The 24,952-nt window shown below is 44.0% G+C and overlaps 1 protein-coding gene and 1 non-coding gene across 2 annotated transcripts in view; both read right to left on the reverse strand.

Annotated features, from left to right (window-relative positions):
* The window catches only part of LOC126161922 (uncharacterized), a 270,341-nt gene extending 245,811 nt beyond the window's left edge, over nt 1-24,530 (reverse strand). The window contains exon 1 of the mRNA XM_049918094.1: nt 24,379-24,530. The gene's annotated coding sequence lies outside the window, so the exon portion shown is untranslated. The remainder of the gene's footprint in view (nt 1-24,378) is intronic.
* Trnaa-cgc (transfer RNA alanine (anticodon CGC)) lies at nt 1,414-1,486 on the reverse strand. Its single transcript has one exon. It is a non-coding gene; the product is annotated as a tRNA-Ala (tRNA).
* Nucleotides 24,531-24,952: the final 422 nt, after the last annotated feature.

Genomic DNA, 24,952 nt, shown 5'->3' on the forward strand with positions numbered 1-24,952 from the left:
TCATAACCAACTTTCAGCACCGATTTTTCAGGCAATGATATCGTATGCGTGGTACGCATCAAAATTAATTCCTGAAAAGACATATCTTTAAATGTAAACCAAGTTTGTTTTCCGTCGACTGTTGGGAAGGAACAGTGTAGCTGTCGAAATATTGCATTCATTAGATGTTCTTGGTCCCGTGAGTATATTTGTTTCGAATGTTTATATGACAAGTACCATCCATCTAGTTGTTCGAAGAAAAGTGAGAACACGTAACAGTGACTGGAAGAGCCATTGTAAAGTGATCTGTAGTAACATTTTAGTTGTTTACTATCCCAAGAGGTTTGAGAAATTTATTTGCCTACCTTATTATTATCATTCCTTATTGATTTACTTACCTTATCAACCCTCCTATCCCTATCAATTGAGATATGGAAAAATAAAAACGAAACGAATAACATCCGCTAGGTTTCTTCGAGATTCGTACCCGGGTTTTCCGATTCCCAGCCAGTTACCTCGGCCGTTGCGTTGTCGGTGCTGTCGGCGAAAAGTGGGTATAGCAGCGGGAGTTGTAAAAGTTTCTTACCTCGATTTCTGGAAAAGTATGCGTTTTCGGACCCCATACCTGATGACGAAAAATACTCTGTTTACAATTATCTATCGATCCCGCCAAATTTGAGTCGATTGCTCGTCATAACCTTTAGGGGTGATTTTCTCAAAAACGCGGGGGTGTTTACCCAAAATATCTTAGATTCCTTCGTTTATGGTTGTACACAAGCGACCTGCCAAATCTGTGCCAAATAGGTTGGCCGTGTCTAAGGCCTTCCCCTTGTAAGACATCAGGGAATAACTTCCATTGTACTAAAGGGAGCTGTAGAGTGTAAAAGCTGTCGGGGAAGACAGAGAATAGAGTAATCCAACAAATAATTGAGGACGTAGGTTGGAAGCGCTGCTGTGAGATGAAGAGATTGGCACAGGAGAGGACTGTGAGATGATCGTATTATATCTAGTGTTCAAAAAATGTTCAAATGTGTGTGAAATCTTATGGGACTTAACTGCTAAGGTCATCAGTCCCTAAGCTTACACACTACTTAACCTAAATTATCCTAAGGACAAACACACACACCCATGCCCGAGGGAGGACTCGAACCTCCGCCGGGACCAGCCGCACAGTCCATGACTTCAGCGCCTCGACCGCTCGGCTAATCCCGCGCTATATCTAGTGTGAAAAGGGAAACGTCTACCACTACTCGACAGAAATTCGATATATATTAGTATTTTTTAACGTCCCGTCGACAACGAGGTCATTAGAGACGGAGCGCAAGCTCGGGTGAGGGAAGGATGGGGAAGGAAATCGGCCGTGCCCTTTCAAAGGAACCATCCCGGCATTTGCCTGAAGCGATTTAGGAAAATCACGGAAAACCTAAATCAGGATGGCCGGAGACGGGATTGAACCGTCGTCCTCCCGAATGCGAGTCCAGTGCGCTAACCACTGCGCCACCTCGCTCGGTTCGACAGAAATTCGAGAGCGGCAGGGTCGTGGCCTACTGAGACAACAGTTTATCGCTCCGCGATATTGTGCCTCGCGTTGGTTGGGACCCAACGCCTGTCATTCGAATCTGGAATCGATGCTTTCTAGAGGGCTATATTCAAAGCTATCAGAATCTCAAAGGAAACATAAGATTAGCTCCCGAGAGGCCACGCATGTCGTTCGCTTGTCTGTGCAGTATCGTACAGCCACGTCACATATCTCGAGTAAGGAAGCGTGTGTGTTTGTAAGAAGACAGGTATCCACACGGACGTCTAGAATACCATGGGCTGGCAGCACGGTGACCGCTGTTGACGATACCCTTGACGTCCCACAGAGAAAGGCGCGTCGACAGTGGTGCTTATGCCGGGTCTCTTTGCTGCGGGTCGCCAGGCGCATTTTCTCTGGTGTTCCGGCAGATATTTACAGTTTAGTTTCTACAACGTGTAGTTGGAGTGAGCCACAACAAATCCTGCTCATCACGTCTTTCATACGACGCCCAGAGTCGATCGAAAGCGTCGTCTTGCTTCCCTTTAGAAACAATACGAGTTATAAACTGGAATTTAACGTGCCCATTCGACAGAGCGGTGCCAAGTTAGCGTAGTGCGTTATTTATTTTATCGATATGTATTAACAACAGCAGTAAGACACGAAGAACAAGTAGTACTCCAGCTGCGACTAAGCAGCGCTGGTGCATGGCGGTAGCTGTCGCTCCTGGAGTACTGGTTACTATTCGTGTTTTACTGTTCCTGTTAATACGCAGGGATAAAAGGAATATCGCACTAGACTAATCTGAGAGTTATGTGTCGAATGGAAACGTAAAATGTCAAAGGGCCCGGGTTCGATTCCTGGCTGGGTTGGAGATTTTCTCCGCTCAGGGACTGGGTGTTGTGTTGTCCTAATCATCATCATCATTTCATCCCCATCGACGCGCAAGTCGCCGAAGATGCGTCAAATCGAAAGACTTGCACCCGGCGAACGGTCTACCCGACGGGAGGTCCTAGTCACACGACATTTTACCGAAGGAAAGAGAATCAACTTGTAGAATGATTTTTAGAATTTTTTCAGTTCGTTTAGTCCCTTGTTAAAAACGTGTTTCTAAGCACCACCTCCTCAAAAATATTTATATGTAACTTAGAAGAAAAAATCCCGAATTCGAAGCCCCACATCCTCAAAAATATCATCTACTACTACAGATATGTAAATGATACCATCATCTTAATCAAAGGCACTAAAGATGACATCAGTGAGTTGAAACAGTTATTCAACAACTCCCATGAAAACATAAAATGCACATTGAACACCGAACAGACGACAGTATAAATTTCTTAGACCTTATCATTAGAATAAAGAATAACAAACATCAGTTTGAAATTTATCGGAAGCCTACCACAACACACACTACAATCCACAACTCCTCTTGTCACCCAACAGGCCACAAAATGGCAGCATTCCGGTACCTGATCAATAGAGCTATCCAACTACGACTCTCTGAAGACAAGTGTGATCAAGAAATTGAAATAACTAAACAAACAGCTATTACAAGTGGTCCTAACGGCTCCATAGTAGAAACCCTAAAACGCTCAATAATGGCAAAGCAATCACAACACAAAAAACAAAAAGAAAATAACATTTTCCATACAATACCCTTTCTAGGTAACATTTCATATCAGATTGGCAATGTCTTCAAACGAAAAGGCATAAGCATATCCTTTACCACAGACAACAAGATTGGACAGAAGCTACCCCACAACGTCAGCACACGAAACCCACTTCATCACACATGTGTGTACAAAATTGAATGTTTGGTTCAAATGGTTCAAATGGCTCTGAGCACTATGGGACTTAACTTCTCAGGTCATCAGTCCCCTAGAACTTACAACTACTTAAACCTAACTAACCTAAGGACATCACATACATCCGTGCCCGAGGCAGGATTCGAACCTGCGACCGTAGCGGTCGCGCGGTTCCAGACTGTAGCGCCTAGAACCGCTCGGCCACTCTGGCCGAGTGGACTGTGAGTGCTTCTACATAGGCCAGACAGGCAGATCATTTGAAATTATATTCAAAGAACACATGGCAGCACTAAAAATCAAAAAATACCATACATCGGCAATAACCAACCACCTGCATGAAACAAAACACCATGTTAACAAGTATCAGCATCCTACACATCCAACCAGAAGGCAGGAAACACTCCAAATATACAAACACCAAAATGACTTGAATCCATATTAAGAGACAAAAATGACAGAATTTACAATAGTACCATCTCTGATTTCAGCAAAAAATGTTCAAATGTGTGTGAATTCCTAAGGGACGACACTGCTTATGTCATCGGTCCCTAGACTTACACACTACTTAAACTAACTTACGCTAAGAACAACACACACACCCATGCCCGTGGGAGGACTCGAACCTCCGATGGGAGGGGCCACGCAGTCCGTGACATGACGCCTCAAACCTCGCATTATACATTCATCCGCCTATTTTAATGCATTAACCAATGTATTACTCCAACCTTTAGGCAGTTACTACATGTAGCTTATATAATTTTAAGACCCATTGCCAAGTAAAGTTCGTTCTCATACAATCGCTCTTTCCACAAACTCTCTCCCTCTCACTTTCCCTTTCTCTCCCCCTGCCTCCAGTCTTTCAAATCTATCTATTAATCCCAATCAAAATTGTTATTTATGTGCAATTTTACCGCTGCAGGCATTATGACTATTGTACTTAAAGTTTGTACCATTTCACCTGATTGTATAAACAAGTACGAAGTTTAAGCTGTTTTAACATTTTACCTGATTGTATGAACGAGTATGAAGTTTAAGCTATTTTAACTTGTCAAGATCGGATTTATATACCACCTGAAGTATTTATTCCAACGCATGTATTCGACACCTCAAAACAAACACCTCCAAATCCTTAAAAAATAAAAAAGTAATAGTAGTCTGTAATAATGTTGTTACGATGTATATTCTTTGTACTTTGCGATAATGTTTTCTCTTCTATTATACGATCCTTGCACACAATTGTTTCCAGACGCCATATTTGTTTACAAAGTATGACAGTATACATGTGATGTGTTACGACAGTGAAAGGAACCGGTGACCACTGGAGGTACTCTATTTTACTTATTTTATGTTTACCGTTAGATATACGTTAATTTTTTGTCAAAAGAAACCCAAAACCATGTTATGAAATAGCGTTTTGTTTTTTCCACTAGACAGTGCCGAAGTTCCCCCATAAATCGTAACACAACATACACACAAATGTCATACTAACAAATGTAAATCCACCTGATGATGGAGGTTTAAACCTTTGAAAAGCGCTATGGAGATGAATAAAAAAACAGTGACTGGTAACAGTAAACTTGTTGTTTCATTTAAATGCAGACATATTGTTTTACGAAATGTATCTACACAAACTAAACAAAAATTTTAAGATACGCCATTTTAGTGCCATACTCTTTAATAAACGTGGCAGAGAATACAAGAACGTCAAGAAATTATCATGGGAGGTCTTTGTGCAGGCGATTAGTTTGGGCTCCTGATCAGTGAACTGTTTGTTTCTTGTCAAACTGCAGTCGACTTTGCATGCAGGAAACTGGAGAAAACCAACACTGAAATTATGTGGTTAACATTGTTAATATTCTTTATGTATACCTCTGCGTAACGGTCTGTTCGTTAAGAATTATGTCCGGCAGTTTCGTCATGTGATTGTGAAATTGCATTTCTTCTAGCACATTCAATAATCTACCGTTTTCTGCCCCGCGAAGAATGGTGAGGTTCTTAGATATGTCATCAGCAGAATGTTTGTACTCTCTTAAATTAGCATTAAATGCTGAGAGGTTGGGCTCACGAACATTAACATGTTCTCTAAATCTCGTTTTGAAGTTCCTTCCGGTTTGCCCAACGTAAACATTACCACAGTTATAACATAATTACTATTTTATATACGCTGGACTGGGTATATGTCTGATTCTTATCCACGTTGTGTATAACGTGTGATCCCACAGTGTTCTCTGTGGGGAAGCCAATATGCAGCCAAGTTTTCCGAAACAAAGGAATTATGTTATCGAAAATGTGATGTCAATGCAATAAAATAACAAACCAATCTCGTTTCGTCGGCTGACTCTTTTTTAATATGAAGAGTATGGAAATCTCACAAATATATTTTTAGATCATGTTGAAAACAAGTTCTTTGCAGCTCGTGATAACCTGATTAATAAAGTTATATACTATCGCCGTTAAGTAGATGACCCACTTGTCCTCTTCGACTACACTGTGAACATAAGGATACCCCCTAAGGTCACAAGTGAATACCCATTTCACCCGACTGCATAATTCACAACAGGTCTTGCCATCCACGGTCCTATAAAGACGTGTTTTAGTCAGGTTCTATGTATTCTCAATCCACATCGTTTTAACCATCGTGATGATTTTACTCTTGTTGTAGACGTGCACAGTATACAAGTAATCTTATGTCTCTAGTTAGTGTCCACAAAACGTTCTGTGTTATCGACATCCATATGCAAACATTTGTTTGTTTATCCTTTGTATCTAAAAATGTTCAAAATGTTCAAATGTGTGAAATCTTAAGGGACGAAACTGCTAAGATCATCAGTCCCTAAGCTTACACACTACTTAACCTAAATTATCCTAAGGACAAACACATACACTCATGTCCGAGGGAGGACTCGAACCTCCGCCGGCACCAGCAACACAGTCTATGACTGCAGCGCCGCTCGGCTAATCCCGCGCGGCTTTCCTTTGTATCTAAGACCACGGATATGTACCAGTACTGGTCTGGCAAGTAAATACAAGGGATGTAAATACAGTAGCGGCAACATTGATAGAACGCAAATTTAATGAACCAGCATATACAACTGCATTACACTCATTTAATGTAGTCAACCGCAAAGTCTGTTACCTTTTTCCAAATGTCGGTAAGCGGTTTGGGAGCGTTGACAAGGAGTCCTGTGTTGACGACAGTGGCAGAGCTCCCTACTGCGCGGAGTGCAGATGCCACGTCGGGAAATGGCGGCCTCGGAGTTGCTCCTTCAAATTCGGGAAACAGGTCCCAAGTCACAAGGACTCTTGTCTTGTGAGTACGGAGGGTGTTACAGAGAATTCCCAATACCGCCGTTGCGATAAGTGACTGACATTGTTTGCGACATGACCAAAGTACGTTGTGATGCAGCACGATACGGCGATGGTTCCGCAATAATCGTGGACGTTTGCGCCGCTTAGTCGGACACAGACTTCAGAAATCGACAACAGCAGTCGCCGTTCACGGTAGTCGTATGCTACAATCAGCAGGTTCTTCACCCGACTGGATTCCTGTCCAAATTTCTGTGGCCGTGACGAAGCTGGGTGGCGCCATTCATTCGACTAACGCTTTAATTCAAGCTCTTAGTTTCGTGCCCACATCTTATCCAACGCGACAATACCCTGCAGAAATGCCTCTCCTTCGTTGCGGTATCTGTCCAGCGGATCCCAGCCAGTGCATACTGCCGTCATTTCTGCGCGTCGGTGAGTCGATGTGGAACCCGACAGGATGCAATTATCCCCGTGTTAAGACATTTCGTCAGTATGTGCTACACCATTTGATGACTTCGATCAACCTCTTCGGATAATTCCAGGACAGTCCATCGATGGTCTACGGAAATAAGGCCATTCACATCGTCAATTCGATGTTGAGGTATGGAGGGCCGACTTGTGCCGTGCAGATTCGCAGTCTCATTCAGACCCGCACGAAACACCTCGACCCATCGTGCAACCGCCGTGTACGTAATTCATTCTCGCCACGGGCTCCACGTAATCGTCGATAACAAAAAAAATGGTTCAAAGTTGCTCTGAGCACTATGGGACTTAAAATATGTGGTCATCAGTCCCCTAGAACTTATAACTACTTAAACCTAACTAACCTAAGGACATCACACACATCCATGCCCGAGGCAGGATTCGAACCTGCAACCGTAGCGGCCACGCGGTTCCAGACTGATGTGCCTAGAACCGCACGGCCACAATGGCCGGCGTCGATAACATTCTGACACATTCTTGCCATGGTCAACCACGATTTTAATCAACGAACGTTGATCATGTTTTGAAAACACGCTTCAGGGCGTTGAAATCAACACTTCACTTCAAAGCCACGCAGCAACAATACTCTCAATTGTGTTCTCCTCAAATGCGCACTGCACATCGACGACAGCGCCGCTTAACCGCTCCCAAATCCTAACTGCGCAAGCCCGACCTTCCGCGAGTGGACTACGTTGCCACTGCGCTATTTACTGCCACTTTCTTTGGAAGTACACCTCAGAGTGTACACCAAAATGTCCTTCATTAACACAGTTTAGTGATTTGAAACTGAACACGCCGCTCCCATTTTCCAGGGCAGTTTTCTTGCACCCCAAATTCTGGCATAGAAAAGTCTTACGCCTCGGGGATATGAACCAACTGCATCAGCATTAAGCACTAATATGTGACAACTATTTATCAAGGTCAACCGTGGATGCAGGTCTTGACGTACGTCTTCTGGATGATAGTGATATCTTTACTGAACTCAGTTTATAGGAACTTTAACTTCTTGGAATATCTGACATGCAAAGATTTAAAAAAATCTCACCAAGGAGCTTTGCTTGACAGATGTTCGTACTCGTATCCATGGAGAATGATAGCTGTTACACAAACTAAGTTGTTAAGTTCAATATCACGTACGTGCGAAAGGCTACCGTGACCCTGCTATCACTTCAACACGTAACCTTTGTGTAATGTCTGTAGTTTAGCCTGTCAGAGATGATATTGTATGAAAACCGAAATGCTAATAACGGCGCAGAATATGAAACACAAAATTAGTGCGTTACGAATTAGTTAGCTCGTAGATATGCGATTCCCTCAAATTGCTTTATTTATTAGCGGTATGTTACACCATATTACGCAGGACAAATTACGCTTGTCTTCGATGTTATGTATTCCTTCCTGATAAACAAGAGGCTATTTGGAAGCGATGGGCTGCAGAGCCAGCTTTTGAGAAAAGCGTGCTGTCCGGGTACAGAGGACGTTGGCTGAGAAAAGAACCGCTTTGCATTTCAAATACTTTTCTTGCCGGCGAAAAACAACAGGGTAAGGAAAAAATTTTAAACAAGACACAAATTCAACGACCTGACAGGCTGAAGCAAAGAAATATCTTGTGAGACATGCTTGCATTTATTGCATTGCATTGGAATCAGTCGAATACGTAGTATTATCTAGTATGGGGCAATATACTGTATTGGACAGACGTAACTGGGTCAGTTACAGGCCCCAGTCATTATGAACAGATATAACAACTCAACAACAATATAAGAGTGGTCCCCACTGCTATGTACGCACATGTCCTTGCAGGCATTTGTTCGATAACTACAATATTGTGGTTTATGGAACATTGTACATCTGCTGAAAATCATTTGTGAGCTGCAGTAATCTTGAACGCAAAGACCGTTAATGAAACGACTGTCATGATACACTATAATACAAAAGTTTGCGGAAGCAGTTTGCGTTGCGTGCACTACTGCACTAGACGAAAGTGAAAAAAGTCTACTACGTCGATCACTGAAAGGATCATGTAATTCATCTGAATTACCTCAGGTTTCCAAGAAGTAGCTGATGACAAGGAAGGGGAATTAATCGGTGATACATAGAGGACAGGCGAAAAAATGGAAAAATCACAAACATAACACGCTACCATTCTTAATGCGATGTAGGAAACCGGTTGGCATTCAAAGCAGCTGCCGGTCATCTCTGAATGGATAGACACAGGTCCTATGTGGTGTTCAAGGGAATCTTACACCACTATGCCTACAAAATAGTGGCAAGTTCAGGTAACGACGCTGAAGGTAGATAGCATCACGCACCCTTCTGTCACGAAAGTACTAGTAGACCATAGAAGCTCAATAATATTGAGATGTGGTGATTGTGATGGCTATGGGAGATGTGACAATTCATCCTCCTGCTCACAAAATCAGTCCTGGACGACGCAGGCTGTGTAAACAGCGACCCTGTGGTCTTGCGACACAACGTCGGCACTGGGGAACAAATATTGTGCCACGGGATTGGAATGACACGACACAGCCGTCCAAATCACCACCGAATCCCTGCCGTCTTTCACTCTTGGGAGTTAAATTCGGCCACAAGTTGGACACTATGTCACAGAAGACTCATCAGACCAAATGACTTTTTTCCATTGCTACCTAGACCAGATGTTACAGCTTTGGCACTACGTTTTCCTGTTACGGGCATTTGCATCTCTGATGTGTGGTTTTGGACTCCCAGCTTCTGGAGCTTGAAGCGTGGCGCCTTATATCGTTCCTTCCTAGAGCTTGAGTATCGGGAGAATGACTCTTGCGTGCACAGTGACAGATGGTCTGAAGCGGGTTCAGGCGAGTACGTAGTTCTAATTTTCATCCACCAGAGTCCAGTAGCGCACAGAGACATTCAAGAAACAGGTCAAGAGAATGTTTTTGTTAATTGTTCTGTTCATTTCTTGAAGGCTTTTTTGTTTATGTTTGTACAGTTTGTATATGCTTTTAGTAGTGTAAATGATGCGTGAATGTGGTCTAAAGTAAATATGTAGATCATTGTTCTACTGATAAACGTGTAAGAACTTTGTGAGAAATTTTTAAGATAGTGTGAATGCAGACGACGGAGAATTTTGAATCAAACACTACTGGCCATTAAAATTGCTACTCCAAGAAGAAATGCAGATGATAAACGGGTATTCATTGGACAAATATATTATACTAGAACTGACATGTGATTACATTTTCACGCAATTTGGGTGCATAGATCCTGAAAAATCAGTACCCAGAGCAACCACCTCTGGCTGTAATGACGGCCTTGATACGCCTGGGCATTGAGTCAAACAGAGCTTGGATGGCGTGCACAGGTACAGCTGCCCATGCAGCTTCAACACGATATCACAATTCATCACGAGTAGTGAGCCAGTTGCTCGGTCACCATTGACCAGACGTTTTCGATTGGTGAGAGATCTGGAGAACGTACTGGCCATGGCAGCAGTCGAAATTTTTCTGTATCCAGAAAGGCCCGTACAGGACCTGCAACATGCAGTCGTGCATTATCCTGCTTAAATGTAGGGTTCCACAGGGATCGAATGAAGGGCAGAGCCACGAGTCGTAACACATCTGAAATGTAACGTCCACTGTTCAAAGTGCCGTCAGTGCGAACAAGAGGTGACCGAGACGTGTAACCAATGGCACCCCATACCATCACGCCGGGTGATATGCCAGTATGGTGATGACGAATACATGCTTCCAATGTGCGTTGACCGCGATGTCGACAAACACGGATGCGACCATCATGATGCTGTAAACAGAAACTGGATTCATCCGAAAAATAAACGTTTTACCATTCGTGCACCCAGGTTCGTCGTTGAGTACACCATCGCAGGCGCTCCTGTCTGTCACGCAGCGTCAAGGGTAACTGCACCCATGGTCTCCGAGCTGATAGTCCATGCTCTTGCAAACGTCGTCCAACTGCTCGTGCAGATGGTTGTTGTCTTGCAAACGGCCCCATCTGTTGACTCAGGGATCGAGACGTGGCTGCACGATCCGTTACAGCCATGCGGATAAGATGCCTGTCATCTCGACTGCTAGTGATATGAGGCCGTTGGGATCCAGCACGGCGTCCCGTATTACGCGCCTGAACCCACCGATTCCATATTCTGCTAACAGTCATTGGACCTCGACCAATGCGAGCAGCAATGCCGCGATACGATAAGCCGCAATCGCGATAGGGTACAATCCGACCTTTATCAAAGTCGGAAACGTGATGGTACGCATTTCTCCTTCTTACACGAGGCATCACAACAACTTTTTACCAGGCAACGCCGGTCAACTGCTGTTTGTGTATGAGAAATCGGTTGGAAACTTTCCTCATGTCAGCACGTTGCAGGTGTCGCCACCGGCGCCAACATTGCGTGAATGCTCTGAAAAGCTAATGATTTGCATATCACAGCATCTTCTTCCTGTCTGTTAAATTTTGCGTCTGTAGCGCGTCAGCTTCGTGGTGTAGCAATTTTAATGGCCAGTAGTGTAATATGATAGTAAGTTTATGGTAAGAGGAAAGCTAATTAGAGTGCAAATGAAAATAGTTAATAACGTAAATTAGAAACAAAATATAAGAATATTAAATATTTATTTCGGAAAAAAGTACAGTTAGAAAGTGTGTTATTTGTTGATTGGTTAGTCATGAAAAGCGCGGATTAACGCGGGAGAATAATGTTTTTCTGTTGGCCTTAAAGAAAACTGACCAATCAGAACGCAGTGTCCTTCGCCCGTCTTTTCTCTTGGAGATGTAGAATGCTTAAGGTAGTCTAAGAGTAGGTGTCCAGCCTTTCAATGGTACGCTCAAGTGTAGTATGAGCTCCAAAGGAAGTTAATATTTGCCTGTTTGCGATATGCTACATATTTCAAAAGTGTTTTAAAGTGAAGGCATATTTTCTCATACATAAAGTTACTTAAAAAATACGTACTTTCTAAAAAGCACACCGGAATAAATATGTTCAGATTTTTTCGGGAAATACGTTACCATAAACTTGCCAACATGAGTGAAAGGAAACTTCCTGGCAGATTAAAACTGTGTGCCCGACCGAGACTCGAACTCGGGACCTTTGCCTTTCGTGGGCAAGTGCTCTACCATCTGAGCTACCGAAGCACGACTCACGCCCGGTCTCACAGCTTTACTTCTGCCAGTATCTCGTCTCCTACCATCCAAACTTTACAGAAGCTCTCCTGCGAACCTGCAGAACTAGCACTCCTGAAAGAAAGGATATTGCGGAGACATGGCTTAGCCACAGCCTGGGGGATGTTTCCAGTTCTGCAGGTTCGCAGGAGAGCTTCTGTAAAGTTTGGAAGGTAGGAGACGAGATACTGGCAGAAGTAAAGCTGTGAGACCGGGCGTGCGTCGTGCTTCGGTAGCTCAGATGGTAGAGCACTTGCCCGCGAAAGGCAAAGGTCCCGAGTTCGAGTCTCGGTCGGGCACACAGTTTTAATCTGCCAGGAAGTTTCATATCAGCGCACACTCCGCTGCAGAGTGAAAATCTCATTCTGGATGAGTGAAAGGGTTTGTGTATGACTGTGTTAGGATTAGCATGGGCTTGGCAGTGAATGTGTAATTCTCGGCTTCAGAATATACCAAAGTTTTGCCAGTATCTCCGCCTTTCATTCAAAATTAAGACCTTTTCCCGATTCTTAGAATAGCTACGTTGTATGCAGCCAGGTGCGAGTTGCAGTGCGGTAGGTTTCTGCTCGGCTTTCCTACCGGCGATCTGCTGCAACGAGTTCACAGGTAGGTGCAGGTAAAAGGAAGAAAGGAACCGCGCCGCCGCAAGCTCCCTAAGTGTTGTTGATGTTGATAGGGTTCGCGAGTGCGACATTCAGTTCTGCAGTGAGTTTTATAGTTGTCGTCCTCTTATTTTTCAAGACAACAGTCGTAAATGACCATCTCTCGCGACCAATCAACACACACTTTCGTCCGCGTTGTGACGTGGCGGATGATGTTTTTTACGGTTTCCCTGTATGCGGTATAAATCTTCAATAGCCGGCCGGGGTGGCCGAGCGGTTCCAGGCGCTACTGGTTCGAATCCTGCCTCGGGCATGGATGTGTGTGATGTCCTTAGGTTAGTTAGGTTTAAGTAGTTCTAAGTTCTAGGGGACTGATAACCGCAGAAGTTAAGTGCCATAGTGCTCAGATCCTTTTGAACGATTTGAAATCTTCAATACGATGCCTCATGAAACGTGAAACACTTCGGCTCCCTTGGTTACGAAGGCACCCAGCATACGAACACCGACGATTTTCCCACTTTGAATTTAGTTAGCACCAACGTATTGCACTCAAAACTACACAGAACACTGTTGTGATCACGACTGACTTGCCAAGTATAGTGGACATTTCACAGTTGCCGTTCGTGGTCAAATACACCAGCGGACCCTGCAGGCTTGGCAAGCATCTGCATTTATTTTCAATCATGCTTTTCTTGCGGAGTTTCCATATTTTTCTCCAGCCCCCGCATATTCTTTTCTACCTTCCGAAAACTGCCTTCGAAAGCAGCGTGCTTTCCCCTTCACAAAACGTGCTCGCTGTTGTTCTTGCTTGTAGTATGTGTATGCACCAAGTTTTGCTACCTCTTGTGCCTGCGACTGTCGTACCAACATATGTTAAAACAAACATACATCTTAAGAGCTTGAGCTTAATCACACTACGGAGGTAACGGACCACCAAACACTTATTTTGATAATTGCCCGCAACTGCGTTTAACAACAGACAAAACGTCTGCGCCAACACTGAAGGATAACATTAACCCTAAATATTGGAAATTTGTGGTAAGTTCCTATAGGACCAAACTGCTGAGGTCATCAGTCCCTAGGCTTACACACTACTTAATCTAACTTAAACTAACTTGCTAAGGACAACACACACACCCATGCCCGAGGACGACTCGAACCTCCGACGGGGGAAGCCGCGCGAACGATGGCAAGGCGCCTTAGATTACTAAACCCTCGAAAAATTACGGTTTCATCAGCGTGTAAAACGGGATATTTTGTACCTAATTTGGTATGTAGCTAACCACTGGATATCTAATAATTGTAACTGACTAATGCCTAACCCACACATTATGACTTCGTTTGACTAAATTTCGAGTAGCAAAATTTACGATGGTTTAGTAGCAATGAAACATTTTCCCCTTTTGTGTTCTAGGGTTAAGCTACACACATTAGTATATTATTTTTAAGGTATTGTATTGTATGTTAACCGGGGACCTAGAAACGACGGAGAGGCTCCGTCCCCGTCGCAACCGCAGTGGTCCACAACCCCACGACGACTACCGCAGTCCACTTCACCCCCCGCCGTCCCACACCGAACCCAGGGTTATTGTGCGGTTCGCCCCCGGTGGACCCCCCAGGGAACGTCTCACACCAGACGAGTGTAACGCCTATGTTTGCGTGGTAGAGTAATGGTGGTGTACGCATACGTGGAGAACTTGTTTGCGCAGCAATCGGCGACATAGTGTAACTGAGGCGGAATAAGGGGAGCCAGCCCGCATTCGCCGAGGCAGATGGAAAACCGCCTAAAAACCATCCACAGACTGGCCGGTTCACCGGACCTCGACACAAGCCCTCCGGGCGGATTCGTGCCCGGGGCCAGGCGCTCCTTCCCGCCCGGAAAGCCGTGCGTTAGACCGCACGGCCAACCGGGCGAGCATTATTTTAAAGGTAATATTATATAGTTGAAATCGTCCGAAAAAGAACCTCGAATGAAAGTTGCATCTCAACATAAAAGAAAGCGTAACGTAACTAGCCACTAAATTTTAAATGTTTTTAATTTAGAAAATGTCCTGGAGGCTTTACTGCCTCACCCTGCGGCAGTTCCAATGTCAATCTCTGGTGCATTGCGCGTGGGAGCCACCTATGTAGTCATATCTGCGTTTCTGTGCGATCACGCTTATCTCGAGAGCATTGCATTTCAGCGCAACACATTTACTGTTAACAAACTTCAGCAAAGATAACCATTTTCACGCTCAGTATTGATGGCACATAAAGCTAACTTTTCAACAAAGATACAGAGTAAAAGTTAAATGTCGTTGTCTAACGTCGTCATGCAGCGGAGTTACGTATAAAGTTTGTAGGTTTCCGCAATTTTGTTAGATACTCAAGTACCCGATTTATTGGATGCTCTAATCGTAATCATATTATACCCATGGTTGACAACACTAACGGTTTGCAGTTTTGCTACGTCGAATACATATGTTAAACATGCTTCGCTGCGATTAGTGGTCTACCATTCTTCGGCATTTGCCGCGAAGAACGACTGAAATACCTTCGAGAAGGTCATTTCCTCCTCAAGCGCCTGCTGCGTGTACAAACAGCGGAGAAACTGTTTTAATGCCGTAGTTCACGTCTCTAGAAGCATAATGCATACTGTCAAGAAAAGGGCAATAGATTTGTCACTTATATTTTACCACCAGCTTTACTAATTCAGATGAATGTGCTTAAGAATGCGTAAGAACGAACTCTTATTCAGAAAAAAAAACAGAACACCTTGAACGACCAGAGATAGGACGTTCATATTCGCAGGACATGAGTAGTGCAATGAAGGCGGCATGAGGACACTTTTGATATCAAATTGATATGCAAATTAATTAAACTGATCTATTAATAACAACCACCCCCACCACCACGCCAAGGATGATGTCATGTGTTTTCCCCAACCGACACATTGGTCCCCAGCCACTCCCCCTCCCCACCCTGCCTCTTCTCCTTTTCTCATCTGCTCTATTGGTGGTAGTTCCGAATTTTGGTCGAAATTACGAATTTAAGTGGGAATTTCATTGTCCCAGGCCTCTGGTGACGACCCACCCCACCCTCGACCTGGGAATTGGCTGGAAATTAAAAATGGCAGGGCCCTTTCTGGGACTCAGTCGCTTGTCCTGGATGGGAAGCACAAGTGCACCCCCCTAATAATGGAAACTATCCAGATTCAGCAGCCGGCCGGCATGGCCGAGCGGTTCTAGGCGCTTCAGTCCGGAACCGCGCTGCCGATACGGTCGCAGGTTCGAATCCTGCCTCGGGCATGGATGTGTGTGATGTCCTTAGGTTAGTTAGGTTTAAGTAGTTCTACGTCCTAGGGGACTGATGACCTCAGATGTTAATCCCATAGTGCTCAGAGCCATTTGAACCAATCACCCTGCAGGTGAGGTAATCTACATTCAGGAAAGCCAATACACGCTACCACAACTGATGGCAAATGTTTCACTGTTCTAGTTACACACCGAAATCGTCGTGAAAAATACCAGCACTCATAATCAACAGGTCATAATGCAACACATGTACTGGGGACTAGGCTTTTTCAGCTGCTACCACTTCCGCATGACGCCTATGTTGACCACACCCGTACGCCATATCTGATGGCAGAACCTGCAGTCCAATGCAGCGATGGCGAGCATGTGGCTGCACAGTCAGAGTGGCCACTCTCTGTTAATGATACCGGCTTACACAACAAGCTATAGTGCCCACTGAACAAAGCCAGATAAATGACAGTCACCCCAAGCGCAACTTGACAGTCTAAAATGTAACCATGCTGCACCACCCCCAGGTGGACCACAACCGCCTCGGGCGCTCACACACACTGGGACCACCTCTCAACAGCAACTGCATGCCGTTCTCCAATGGAGAACACTTTTATTTATTGTCAACGCACCTCCTATAAGCGAGCATATATTAAAAATAGGAAAACACAGTTGTGACGATAATAAAAGTCCTCTTTCCACGAAAATAGGCGCAGTCCATTTTCATTTAGTTTTATGAGCAAAAGCGATATAGTTTTTACACCACCGCCGCCAATTACAGATGACCAAACTCCAGAGGTCAGAATGATTTCTTTCAGTCTCATGGACAAAATTACTTGACTTGAGAGCATCCCTCACATTCAAATCAGTATTTGTAAATAAATTGTCATGCACTTGTGTATTGCAGACATTTAAGACATGTGAAATAACATTACAGAATACAGTCTTACACATCACATGGCAGAAAAAAACACAATCATTATACATTTGACAACAAGAAGTTATCATTCAAGAGGACATTGTTGTTTTGTACACTGTAACAGTACCCATTTTACTAAAGCTATATTGCACTGGCGTTTATGAAACAAATTGTGAGAGCAAGTCTTGTAACAGAACCACCTAACATCACCTAGTAGAGAACCCTACACGATTCCTCCAATACATAATAAAAAATACTATATGTGTGATGACATCTGACATTTTTTGCTCCATAAGTCGCCTCCAACGACCTGTTTGTAAAAATTCTGTCAACCAGCAGACAATCATTCGCAATAGCAGCAGATTCTTGTGTTCTAGTTCTGTAAGCAATTCAATCACCACAGAACAGCCTGTTTCATGCAATCTACTCACATGTCAGGAAAACACTATCATTTCTAGATTCCACAATGAGCTACAACTCAAGTTATGTCTACTTTATAATTAGAGGTTATGAAGTACGAAACAGCACAGCACTTGAGGTAACACCCATTTTTAAACACACAATCATATCGATAGTAATAAAAACAGTCATCATTCCACAAGAACAGATTTAGTCGATTTTTATTAGTTTTTTGAGCAAAATCGTTGTAGTTTGAGAGCATTCTGCATGTTCAAATTACAAATTTTCACACACAAGGGCACTACATTCATTTCAGATGTATGAAATACCTATACAGATCAGCATCTATACATCATTTAATAGAGTTGAGAGCACTCCTCATCGTTACTTTGTAATATCCAGAACAGGTAAAAAACTACAAACTATCTCCATACAAACTTCAAGCAGTCATACCACTTCGTGTAATAGAACCTCCTATAAGATTTTACCGTGTCTCTCTCTTCCGATACATCGAAAAATAAACACGGTCTGTGTGTTGACATCGAGCATATTACATATACATGTATCGCTCCATTGGAGCAGGTGGCCAGTGGTCGAAGTCACTTGCACAGACCTATGTAAAGTTTTGTTGCCTGTACTGAAGGAAGACCATATCCAACAGACCATCAATCACTAGAGAGGGTTTCTGTGTTGTTCTTTCATAAGCAGGTTAATGCATTGTTTTAAAAAAAAAAGTGGTTCAAATGGCTCTGAGCACTATGGGACTTAACATCTGTGGTCATCAGTCCCCTAGAACTTAGAACTACTTAAACCTAACTAACCTAAGGACATCACACACATCCATGCCGAGGCAGGATTCGAACCTGCGACCGCAGCAGTCGCGCGGTTCCGGACTGAGCGCCTAGAACCGCTAGGCCACCGTGGCCGGCATTGTTTTTCAGTTTTAACATATCCGAGCAGTGTATGACTACAGCTTTGTGCACTACCATACATTTTGTTTTTCTATTATGACTTCGAGGTCTGTGTCAGGTGCTAAAACGATATTAACACATTTCAATAAATTGGCTCTCACAGAAAGCTGAACATTGTATGGTGAAACTATGGTGCACAACACACAGGATTGCAGAAATAAAAGAGAGAGGCGATGTTTCTCATTGACAAAAATGTGGAGGAGATCGCAACATGTGGAAATTGGAAGAGCTTGTGGCATTATAGAGCTTTTCCAAACAGCTATCCAAAGGTGATGATGACCTATACAGTTAATTTCATCTTCACCAGTGATGGAGTAGCAGATATCTCGGTGTTCCATTCTGAAGAGCATTGTTTCCTCATTTTTCAGCATACCAGTGGACGGATGGGAAAGACACCATCAATATGGGTCAATGTACTATACTAAGAACTGCAGTTGATACCACAATCAATTTTAGCAATTTTACCTGATGTTCTGTAATTTCAATGCCAGCCAACGACACAGCAGAATGCTTCCCAATTTCTGTACCGTTGCTAAATCACCCCTACACAACTTTGCAAGTACCATACACTAGATTATGAATGCATGTGTCATGCAGAAGTGGCAGCAGTTGGTCATTTGAAAAAGCCTGCATCCCCACCTATGGTGGGGAGGGAAAAGGAGGGATGAGGGAAGGTAAGAGTGGCTTTAAGTTTGGTAGTTCATGGCCACACAACGAGGAAAATGCATGTTCAACTGCTGCCCCTGTCTCCTGGTGTAATGTTTTGGGATGACGATTTTCCCTGGTCTCCAGTACATATGTTGCATTACGACCTATCGATTATAAGTGGTGGTATTTTTCACGACAATTTCGATGTGTAATTAGAACAGTGAAACATTTTCCACCAGTCGTGGTAGTGAGTATTGGCTTTCCTGAATTTCCATTACCTGAGCTGTAGGCTGATTGTCAAGCAATGCAGCGAGAATCGTCTGTAGCTGTATGCTTACAGGTTATACACTTATTAAACTGCTCTCTGTCTGACACCAGCATCTCATCAGTTGAACATATTTCCTGCCAAAAAATAAGATACCTTCCACTCCAGGCTTTTTCCTGTCAGCTTGTAGGTGAAAGGTAGAGTCTGAGTGCGTCTGCTGCAAGTTTTATGTGGTATTGTGAAATTTCTTCCATCAGGATAACAGCAGTGGTGGGTTATTAGATGATCAATGTAATTAATTTTTGTATCAGTTTGACATCAAAAGTTTCCTCATGCCACCATCGTCCCACTACTGACATGTACATTAGAATGTTCTACAGAAATTATTAGCATTTCAGTCACCTTGATTCAACTGTGTCCTGTTGCCTAGTAGACATAGGGTCTGCCGTGGACCTTGATAACTTGTTTCATGCATGATGGCGTCGACGTGTATAAGGCGTGAATGGCAGTCTGTGTTATAGCCATCCATGCTGCATTTCTCTAGTTCCAAAGTTCATCTTCTGTAGTTGGCATTGGGGTACAGCGCTGCACCTATTGTTTCACCACATCCCACACACTTCCGATTGGTGACGAGTCTGGTGATTTGACGGGCCAGAGCAAAAGGCTGACATCCTGTGATACCCAGAAGGCATGTGTTCGTGCAAGAACATGTGGTCGTGCATGTCTTGCTGAAAAATGGTGTCTGGGGTGTTGCGCAGAAGGGGTATGGCTATGGGGCGCAGGATGTCATTCATATAGGTCACACTCGTGACAGTTCCCTGGACACTCAGCAACTGTGATTTGTGGTTGTTTCCAACAGCATCCCACACCATAAGGCCTTGATTTGACGATGTATCTATGACCTTGAGTTGACGCTGTATGTCTTGTGCGAATGCAAGCACTGAGATGTTGTTCCCCCTGTCTGCGGCGAACCAAAATGCAGCCACCATTTCGAAACAAAAATAACCTGGATTACTCCGAAAACACTATCTGATGACATTCCTGTCCCCAGTGACATCGTTCGATACACCACTGCCGTCTAGCACGTTTCTGCACACTCGTTAAAGGTAGGCAAACCATGTCGTAATAAACAGCGATGGATTGTCACCCCTGACAGTGTGCGATGTGTTACATTGTTCCACTGTTGCGCCAGAGACGAGGAGGTCGCAGATATGTCTTGCAATGTCATTCGGACGAGGTGTCGATCTTCTTGGGAGGGGATGGTGTGGGTGATCCGCCCTGACCCATCTCGTTGTGTTCTACGGCCTTCCATGAACCATTCTGCACACATGCACTACCGAATCACTTCGTCCCACACGAGTAGCAATTTGCCGGACAGATGTATCACATTCTCCCATGCCAGTAACGCGCCCTTTTTCAAACTCACTGATTAGACGGTATGGTCCAAGGATACGCCTGGGAGGCAACTTGTACGTCTGCTCAAGTAACACTGATCCACCACCTTCGGTTTTAGCGACAACGAGAGCCACAGCCACAGTTGACCGCTAGGTGGGGTTGCGCCGCGGTATCGATGTTGACCTTGTACCCGCAGGCCGACATGGTTCAAATGCTAATGACTTCTCCAGAACTTACTAATGTACATGTCCTGCCAATATCAATGTCCTATCTCTAGTCGTTCAAGATGCTCTGTTTTTTTTTCTGAAGATGAGTGTAAATCACCTTGTTTGCTACTTTGTACCGATATACTACTACTCATTGGGTTTGATAATGCCTTTCAGAAAGGAGGTTCAATTTCAACTGGAAAAAGCTGTGATTTCACTTACGGATTGCAGACCGACAACGCGTCAATCTGCGCTGTAGAAAGTACTGCAGGTCTGGGAGAGATCACACAATGACGGGAACTGATTAATCCAGTCCAGTTGCATTATCCCGAATTCAGCTTATTTCTAGGAAGCTGCCTACAAATATTTCGTATTTGACTAGTTTATTACTGCCGTGTCAGTGAAATAGGTATCATATTAGCAGATAACTAAAATATTTTGAGACAATGTTCAAACTGATAATCCTGCAATAATAAATATTTAGACTTTGCAACCCCCTGTTGTCATCGCATTAATTGGACAGTTCCGTTTATAAAATCGCTTTCGGCTGTCAAGATTCCCTACAGTACACTTAAGGTGTCTGCTTCCCCTAAAAATGAGTAAGCTTTGGAATACAGGGTCAGTTCGTATGAAAGTTCTCATTTCAAATATAAGGAAATGTGCATTCACTGTCGTTCTCGCCTGATTGTCTATGATAACAGTAACAGAGTGAATGTGCATTCACTGTCAAATGGTTCAAATGGCTCTGAGCACTATGGGACTTAACATCTATGGTCATCAGTCCCCTAGAACTTAGAACTACTTAAACCTAACTAACCTAAGGACATCACACACATCCATGCCCGAGGCAGGATTCGAATCTGCGACCGTAGCAGTCGCGCGGCTCCGGACTGAGCGCCTAGCATTCACTGTCGTTCTCGCCTGATTGTCTATGACAACAGTAACAGAGTGGTACTTGACCTGAGGCCAAGTGATTCTAATCTCAATTGGATAAGAAAGTAATTGACCAACAGAGGAAACAAAGTCGCGAAGCAATACTCCTGATCACCACATCATGCTCCAATAAAGGACTATACGTTTTGAGAGCTACTCCCGTCGAATGTTCATGACACACTTCAAAAAATTGCAAACATCAATCCAACGCAGAATCTGCTTAAATGAGTTAATGCAGTGGTGATAGCCCTAGAAGTACCTAGCTCGAATCTTTATCTTGGAGTAAATTTGCGATCGCTAGAATTAGTACTTAGTCTAAAAATAACTGTCTCGATCGCATATATTTATCGCCTCTGTAGCTGAATGGTCAGCTGTAGAAGGTTGCCGTGCGGAGGACCCGGGCACGATTCCCGGTACTGTCAAGTGCACTCACTCTGCCTCGTAATGCCACTTGAGGAGCTACTTGGGTTCCGTGGTCTGGAAAGTCGGCAGAACAGCTGGGAGAGGGTTGTGCTGACCACATGCACCTCTATAATGCATCTGCATGACGTCGCAAGGCAGAGGGTGACACGGCGGCCAGTCGGCATCCCTTGTGCCTTCAAGGCCTGGAGAGGAGCTCGTTATTATGATGCGTATCGACGTCAATTATAATCAGATGTATAAGATAAAATGTTATGTAAGGAGCATTTTACATAAGCCAAAGAAACTGGTTAACAAGGAACTTGGTGATTTTTACAACATACTGAGGTCTAAGACAGCTGACCTGGGGTGCCAACTTCTGTAACACCCCAATACTGAACACCAACGATAACTAAAAACTTTTACACCGGTGAACTGATTATTAAGGGAAGGATATACACAATGTAGTAAGCAGCAAACTTACGTTAATCGATTTAGTGTAAAATACTATATCAGTAACGCTGAATGTAAACACTACAGAGCTTTTTTATACACTTACAAACATTCAAAATTTTGAACATTGAACGTTAACATACTCCATGAAAATGTAAAATCGTATTTACCTATTTCTTTTGCTTTATTTTCACCTTGGATGAATACTGTTCAAAAATGGTTCAAATGGCTCTGAGCACTATGGGACTTAACATCTCAGGTCATCAGTCCCCTAGAACTTAGAACTACTTAAACCTAACTAACGTAAGGACATCACACACATCCAGGCCCGAGGCAGGATTCGAACCTGCGTCCGTAGCGGTCGCGCGGTTCCAGACTGAAGCGCCTAGAACCGCTCGGCCACCAACTGCCGGCGCAATGAATACTGTTACTGACTCATGCTAGCCAAGGATATTCCCCTTGTCATCTTTCTAGATGAACACACAGCCTTGCACTCTCTCAGAGGATAAATAAGACGGTAGTACTTTGATGTTATTCCTATTTGTACGACGTCCACCATGGGCGATTCACGTCTACTGTCTACGCTAATTTCTGTTGATTCCGAGTTGCAGTTGGGATCTGCTGGTTGAAATAAGACATCGTTCATTGTTGTGGTAATTTTTCAAACTTCAGAGTTTTGTTTAGTGATACATAGACTGTATTATTTCATATACTTTGACGTCTTAAGCTACGGTATAAATAAAACGAAAACAAACTTAAACGCATTGTCTAATAATAATTAAGTAATGTGATGTACCGTATCGTGATTCGGACAAAGCCGATACAAGACAAAATCTTACTTCAATGTACTGATCGGCGAAATTCTTGTTATTTCAACAAAGATATTTACAACGATGAGGCAGATTAGGGGAAAAATATTAAACACGTGATTTTAGCATCCCATACGAGGTCATCATGGGATAATTTTTTAACCTTCACATACGGGAGATCGTTTACTATGCTGGATGTTTGGCAACACTACAACTGACAGATACGGCCGAAAAGTTGCCGCAAGGGCGCTACCGTGAGCTGTCTAGTGGCGTACTAACAGTACTCAAGTGTACTCACACAATAAAACAGAAAAAAGAGATGATTTATTTCAAAATTAATTAAGATTACTAAATGTCTGTGATTTAGACTGTTCTGTTTATGAGCACCAGAATTACGCAGACCGGCAAGTGGGGAGCAGATGAAAGCGCATAACAATGTCTTAGTTTATATTGCAAAGTAGGAGACGAAAGACTGTAGTTCTCAGCGATACCGCGGCGTGAGGACAGTTACTCGTAGACGCTTTTGGCGGCGAGCCTTTCGTCGGTCGGGAGCAAGAGAGAAGTAGGCTAACTGTTGATTATGGGTAAAACACCTTCTGGTTGTTTCATTCCATACAGATTCATAGCACTAACACCGCACTATAGCGCACAGTAGTCATCACCATGACGTCCTAAACACTATCGACTGGACAAAGGTACTGGGCGACAAGTCACCCACAGTAGGATCTTGCCGTAAGGGAAGTATTACGTGGAGTATGTCACACCGATACTACACTCAACCGATGAGTACGTGAACTCAGCTGCGCGCTACACGACATAACCTATGGAGAACAATATCGAGGTAAATACCGTTTTAGAGATTTAAATCCCTCGCTGAGAGCAGCTGCGGCGTCCTTTGCAGCGGATATCACGGTCGAAACGGCAGGTGAGCGGTGCTGGTAAGTGAGGCGCCACAGCAGGTGCGTCGCTGGCGAGGCCCCGAGCTGCACTGGCTGGCTGAACTGGCGCGCCGCCAGTGCGCGGACCACGGGCCACGCACAGCACGGGCCGGACGGACGCTCGCTTTCCCGCCTCGCCGATAGCAGCAGCAGCAGCAGCAGCAGCAGTACGCCGGCGCGGCCGACCTTGGCTGCCGCTTCCAGACGAGTTTGCGTGCGGCCGGTCTCATCCGCAACATGACCGCGCGGCGCGCTACAGGTGCAGTCTGCAAACCCCCCACCGAGGCCTAGACGGAGACTGCGTTTTACTGACCACTATTTACAAACGATTACCAACTACCGATATCTGCTTTTAAGGTACACTGCTTGACAGAAAAGTGAAGCAATCAGAAGGGGAAGAGAGAACGAAACGAAACTTCATAGCTTGAGAGAGTAAAAAAAAAAAAAAAAATGGTTCAAACGGCTCTGAGCACTATGGGACTTAA

This window comes from Schistocerca cancellata, chromosome 2 (genome assembly GCF_023864275.1).
Source record: "Schistocerca cancellata isolate TAMUIC-IGC-003103 chromosome 2, iqSchCanc2.1, whole genome shotgun sequence".
NCBI classification, from domain to species: Eukaryota; Metazoa; Arthropoda; class Insecta; order Orthoptera; family Acrididae; genus Schistocerca; species Schistocerca cancellata.